This window comes from Adiantum capillus-veneris, chromosome 14 (assembly GCF_014529385.1).
Source record: "Adiantum capillus-veneris isolate H3 chromosome 14, ASM1452938v2, whole genome shotgun sequence".
NCBI lineage: Eukaryota > Viridiplantae > Streptophyta > Polypodiopsida > Polypodiales > Pteridaceae > Adiantum > Adiantum capillus-veneris.
Window position 1 is genome coordinate 77,939,507 of NC_140944.1, and position 6,000 is coordinate 77,945,506.

At 45.7% G+C, this 6,000-nt stretch overlaps 1 long non-coding RNA gene across 1 annotated transcript in view; it reads right to left on the reverse strand.

Annotated features, from left to right (window-relative positions):
- The window catches only part of LOC147442640 (uncharacterized), a 51,914-nt gene extending 46,566 nt beyond the window's left edge, over positions 1-5,348 (reverse strand). The window contains exon 1 of the long non-coding RNA XR_015190204.1: positions 5,044-5,348. This is a non-coding gene — a long non-coding RNA (uncharacterized LOC147442640). The remainder of the gene's footprint in view (positions 1-5,043) is intronic.
- Positions 5,349-6,000: the final 652 nt, after the last annotated feature.

Below are 6,000 nucleotides of genomic sequence, written 5' to 3' on the forward strand. Positions count from 1 at the left end.
CACACACACAGAGAGAGAGAGAGAGAGAGAGAGAGAGAGAGAGAGAGAGAGAGAGAGAGAGAGTGCGTGTAGCTTTTTGGGCGTGTGGGAGAGCATAAAAGCTACTGCATTGAGGTGCGCGGGTTGTGTGAGTTAGGGTGTGTCTATGTCAGTGCATGTGCGTGGGTGGTTTGGTGAAAAGAGCGAGTCCAAGGTGCTTGCAAAGTGGATTGGGGTGCAATGTCTGCCCTGGGCTATAGGAGGCATTCCGTGTTGGCGCGTTGGGCGTGCTCCCCATTCCCCCTCTCCAAAGTATCCAACAATCAGTGCACTCCATGAGACAACATGGATTTGGGGACACACCCTGCCTTTGCATCAGCTAGAAACATCCCAAAGCATATGTGATTGCATCTAGAGAGACACCCTCCATCTACATCCGCTGAAAAACGAGCTGAAAAAAGCCACATTTATACATATCTTGCAATCAATGCACTCCTTGCGTAAGTCGGCGACATGCTTGTGTTATGCCACATGCCGTCAAGGTACAAGTGTACGTGATTATAGTTGGAGAGATGCGCTCTCTTTGCATCTACTGGAAACAACTCTCTCCTGACCTTGACCCTGACCTTGACCCTGTTGGACATATGCTACGATCAATGCACTCCATGAGACAACATGCATCTTGAGACACCCTCGCTTCGCATCAGCAATCATTGTATTTCAAGAGACGACATCCCGGACAAGAATCTCCTCAAGTAATTTTTGCGTTTTATGAAGTGCAACACATTTGGCATACATGTCAGCCAAGGCAGTGCCAAGCACGGCATTTTCTTTCAACAACCCCTATTGGACATATCCTGCAATCAATGCACTCCATGAGACAACATGCATCTGAAGAGACGCCCTCGCTTTTCATTAGCTGAAAACAGCCCAGAGCGTATGTGATTGCATCTAAAGAGAGACATCCTCACTTTGCATCCGCTGAAAAATGCAAAGAGCTCCTTGGCCCTACCCAAGTTGGGCATATCCGACAATCAGTGCATTTCAAAAGACGAATCTCAGACATGAATCTCATCAAGCACTTTTTGTGCTTTATGGAGTGCACCATATTTGGACATATCCTACAATCCATGCACTCCTTATGTAACTCGACGACACGCTTGTGAAATGCCACATGCCTTCAAGGTGCAAGTGTAAGTGATTGCATTTGGAGAGATGCCCTCTCTCTATATCTACTGATGAAAACAACTCTCTCTCTTCCTGAACCTGGCCATGTTGGACATATATTGCAATCAATGCACCAATGAGACAACATGCATCTCTAGAGACACTCATGCTTTGCATTAGTTAAAAACAGCCCACAGCGTATGTGATTACATCTTGAGAGACACCTTTACTTTGCATCTGTTGAAAAACACCCAGAGCTCCTTTTCCCTGACCATTTTGCAACAACGCCTTTTGGAAGTATCCAACAATCAATGCACTCCATGAGACAACATGGATTTGGGGAGACACCCTGCCTTTGCATCAGCTAGAAACATCCCAGAGCATATGTGATTGCATCTAGAGAGACACCCTCCCTCTGAATCCGTTGAAAAACGAGCTGAAAAAAGCCACATTTATACATATCCAGCAATCAATGCACTCCTTGTGTAACTCGGCGACATGCTTGTGTTATGCCACACGCCGTCAAGGTACACGTGTACGTGATTGTAGTTGGAGAGATGCGCTCTCTTTGCATCTACTGGAAACAACTCTCTCTCTTCCTGGCCCTGACCTTGACCCTGCTGGACATATCCTACGATCAATGCACTCCATGAGACAGCATGCATCTGGAGACACCCTCGCTTCGCATCAGCTGAAAACAACCGAGATCGTATATGGTTTCATATGGAGAGACACCCTCGCTTCGCATCCGCTAAAAAACCAGAACTCCCTGGCATTGCCTATCCCACAATCATTGCATTTCAAGAGACGACATCTAGGAAAGGAATCTCCTCAAGTAATTTTTGCGTTTTATGAAGTGCACCACATTTGGCATACATGTCAGCCAAGGTAGCGCCAAGCATGACATTTTTTTTCAACAACCCCTATTGGACATATCCTGCAATCAATGCACTCCATGAGACAACATGCATCTAAAGAGACACCCTCACTTTGCATTAGTTGAAAACAGCCCAGAGCGTATGTGATTGCATCTGAAGAGACATCCTCTCTTTGAATCCGCTGAAAAATGCCAAGAGCTCCTTCGCCCTACCCAAGCTAGGCATATCCAGAAATCAGTGCATTTCAAAAGATGGCATCTCAGATAGGAAGCTCATCAAAAACTTTTTGTGCTTCATGAAGTGCACCACATTTGGACATATCCTGCAATCAATGCACTCCTTGTTTCACCCAACGACATGCTTGTGAAATCCCACATGCCTTCAAGGTGCAAGGTGTACGTGATTGCATTTGGAGAGATGCCCTCTCTTTGCATCTACTGATGAAAACAACTCTCTCTCTTCCTAAACCTGACCATGTTGGACATATCCTGCAATCAATGCACCCATGAGACAGCATGTATCTCGACAGACACTCATGCTTTGCATTAGTTAAAAGCAGCCCACAATGTATGTGATTGCATCTGGAGAGACAACCTCGCTTTGCATCCGTTGAAAAATGCCCAAAGCTCCTTTTCCTTGACCATTTTGTAGTCACTGCATTTCAAGAGACAACATCCCGGACATTGAAGCTCCTCAAGAACGTTTTGGGCTTTATGAAGTGCACCACATTTGGCATGCATGTCGACCAAGGCAGTGCCAAGCATGACGCTTTCTTTCAATAACCCTAGTTGGACATATCTTGCAATTAATGCACTCCATGAGACAACATGCAACTGGAGAGACACCCTGGCTTTGCATCAGCTGAAAACAGCTGAGGGCGTATGTGATTGCATCTAGAGAGATGCCCTCACTTTGCATTCATGGCAAAAAGCCACATTTGGACATATCTTGCAATTCATGCAGTCCTTTTGTCACCCGAAGACACGCTTGTGTAATGCCACATGCCTTCAAGGTGCAATTGTACGTGATTGCATTTGGAGAGATGCCCTCTGAGCTTGTTGGACATGTCCTACAATCAATGTAGTCCATGAATCAACATGCATCGCGAGAGACACCCTTGCTTCGCATCCGCTAAAAAACACCCATAGCTCCTTGGGCCTACCCATCCCGCAATCATTGCATTTCAAGAGACGACATCCCAGAGGACAGGATGCTGTTAATGCGTGTGGTCGTTGTTTTTGCTATTTTGTCCGTAGCCTTTGAAGTTTGGCTCACAGATTGCATTGTGCACACTGTTTTGGCTCAGTTGCCTATCGTCATTTCACGCAGGGCACACTGGCTGGATGCACGTGTCCGGGGGGTGGGGTCAGAATCCCTTCTTGCATCTACTGATGAAAAAAAAATCTCTCTTTCTAAACCTGACCATGTTGGACATATCCTGCAATCAATGCACCCATGAGACAACATGCATCTCGAGAGAGTACACTCATGCTTTGCATCAATTAAAAACAGCCCACAGTGTATGTGATTACATCTGGAGAGACACCCTCGCTTCACATCCGCTGAAAATGCCCAGAGCTCCTTTTCCCTGACCATTTCGCAGTCAGTGCATTTCAAGAGACAACATCCCGGACAGGAAGCTCCTCAAGCACATTTTGTGCTTTATGAAGTGCACCACATTTGGCATACTTGTTGACCAAGGTAGTGCCAAGAAGGATGCTTTCTTTCAACAACCCCAGTTGGACATATCTTGCAATCAATGCACTGCATGAGACAACATGCAACTGGAGAGACACCCTAGCTTTCCATCAGCCGAAAACAATCGAGCGCATATGTGATTGCATCCAAAGAGACACCCTTGCTTTGCATTCGTTGCAAAAAGCCACATTTGGACATATCCTGCAATTCATGCAGTGCTTGTGTAACCCGACGACACGCTTGTGTAATTCCACATGCCTTCAAGGTGCAATTGTATGTGATTGCATTTGGAGAGATGCCCTCTCTCTGCATCTGCTAAAAATAGCTCTTTTTCTTCGTGACCCTGAGCCTGCTGGACATATCCTGCAATCAATGCAGTTCATGAGTCAACATGCATCTCGAGAGACACCCTCGCTTCACATCGCTAAAAAATTCCCATAGCTCCTTGGCCCTACCCATCTCGCAATCATTGCATTTCAAGAGACGACATCCCAAACGACAGGAAGCACCTCAAGCACTTTTTGCGCTTTATGAAGTGCACCACATTTAGCATACATGTCGACCAAGGGAATGCCAAGCTAGATGTTTTCATTCAACAACCCTTGTTGGACATATTCTGCAATCAATGCACTCCATGAGACAACATGCATCTCGAGAGACACACTCGCTTCTCATCCGCTGAAAAACGCCCACAGATCTTTGGCCCCGCCCATCTCACAATCATTGCATTTCAAGAGATGACATCCCATTTAGTGCACCGCATGCGACTTTACCACTTGGATATTCTGGGCAACCTTTTGAAAAAGGCTCAGTGTGATAGTTTTTTTGATGGCCACATACAAAATACCTACCCCAATGTCACACAAGCATAACTAAGCCAAGTTGCTAATCTTGACTTTCTTCTCTCTCTCTCTCTCTCTCTCTCTCTCTCTCTCTCTCTCTCTCTGTGTGTGTGTGTGTGTGTGTGTGTGTGTGTGTGTGTGTGTGTGTGTACATGTGATAGGCCAACAATAAGGATCTCTGCAAGTAGTGAGCAGTGGCAGTGGCTAGCACTATGATATAGATCCACGTAGAGAATGGTGTGAGCTAGTTTGTGGTTTGTGTATATATAGAGTGTGCATCTTCCTGGTAACAAAAATACACAGGAGCGGACGAGAGAGAGAAAGAGTCGTTACGTGCTTGCAAGAGAGCTTGTCTCGCTACGTTGTGTGTGGCAACACATATGTTTATATAATGTGCATTTGCCTGTATCAAAATGTAGACAGGACCAAAAGAGAGAAAGAGAAGGAAAGAGAAAGAGAGAAAGAGAGTGAGTCATTACCTGCTTGCAAGAGAAGGAGGCTAGTTGTATTCGTCACCTGAGAGAGTCATTACATGCTCGCCATAGAGGCCTTTTTTATTTCCTATTTTGTTTGTAGCCTTTGAAGTTCGACTCACAGATCGCACTGAGCACACTGTCTTAACTCATTTGCCTGTCGCTGTTTCATGCAGGGCACACTGGCCAGTTGTAGGAGGTGAGGCCACATGTCTAGGGGGAGGGGCGTGAATCCCTTCCCCCATTAACAGAAGAGAGAAAGAGAAGGAAAGAGAGAGAGAGAGAGAGAGAGAGAGAGAGAGAGAGAGACTAAGTCGTTACCTGCTTGCAAGAAAAGGAGGCGAGTTGTATTCGTCACCTGAGACAGTCGTTACGTGCTCACCATAGAGGGCTTTTTTATTTCCTATTTTGTCCGTAGCCTTTAAAGTTCGGCTCACAGATCGCACTGTGCACACTGTCTTGGCTCATTCGCCTGTCGCCATTTCACGCAGGGCACACTGGCCGGATGCACGAGGTGAGGCCACATGTCTTTTGGGGGGGGTGGGGGGGGGGGGGGGGGGGGAATCCCTTCCCCCGTTATAATATTATAGATTATAGATAGATAGATATAGATTTGGAGAGGGGGGTTCATCTCACTAATGTAAGATTTCATCATATTTTTTTGCCTTTGCAAAGGGCTAAGGCTATAGTGATGTGTTCTCTTTTTGTTAGTGAAAAAAGAAAAAATTATTTTTTTATTTTTAAAAATTCATTCACTTTCTCATGATCGATGAAGTTAGTGGTCGTTTATTTTAATTAGTGGTTGGAGGGGATACGAATCCTGAGTGAGGTCTTTAGTGCCTACAAGTCTAAATTTGGTGCCCCTAGAAATATCACTTACCTAATCACCTTAGAAGGGTGTGGAGGGAGATGGGAAGCAAACGAAGGTGCTCCACCTCTTCACGCTCAAGCACATTGTACACT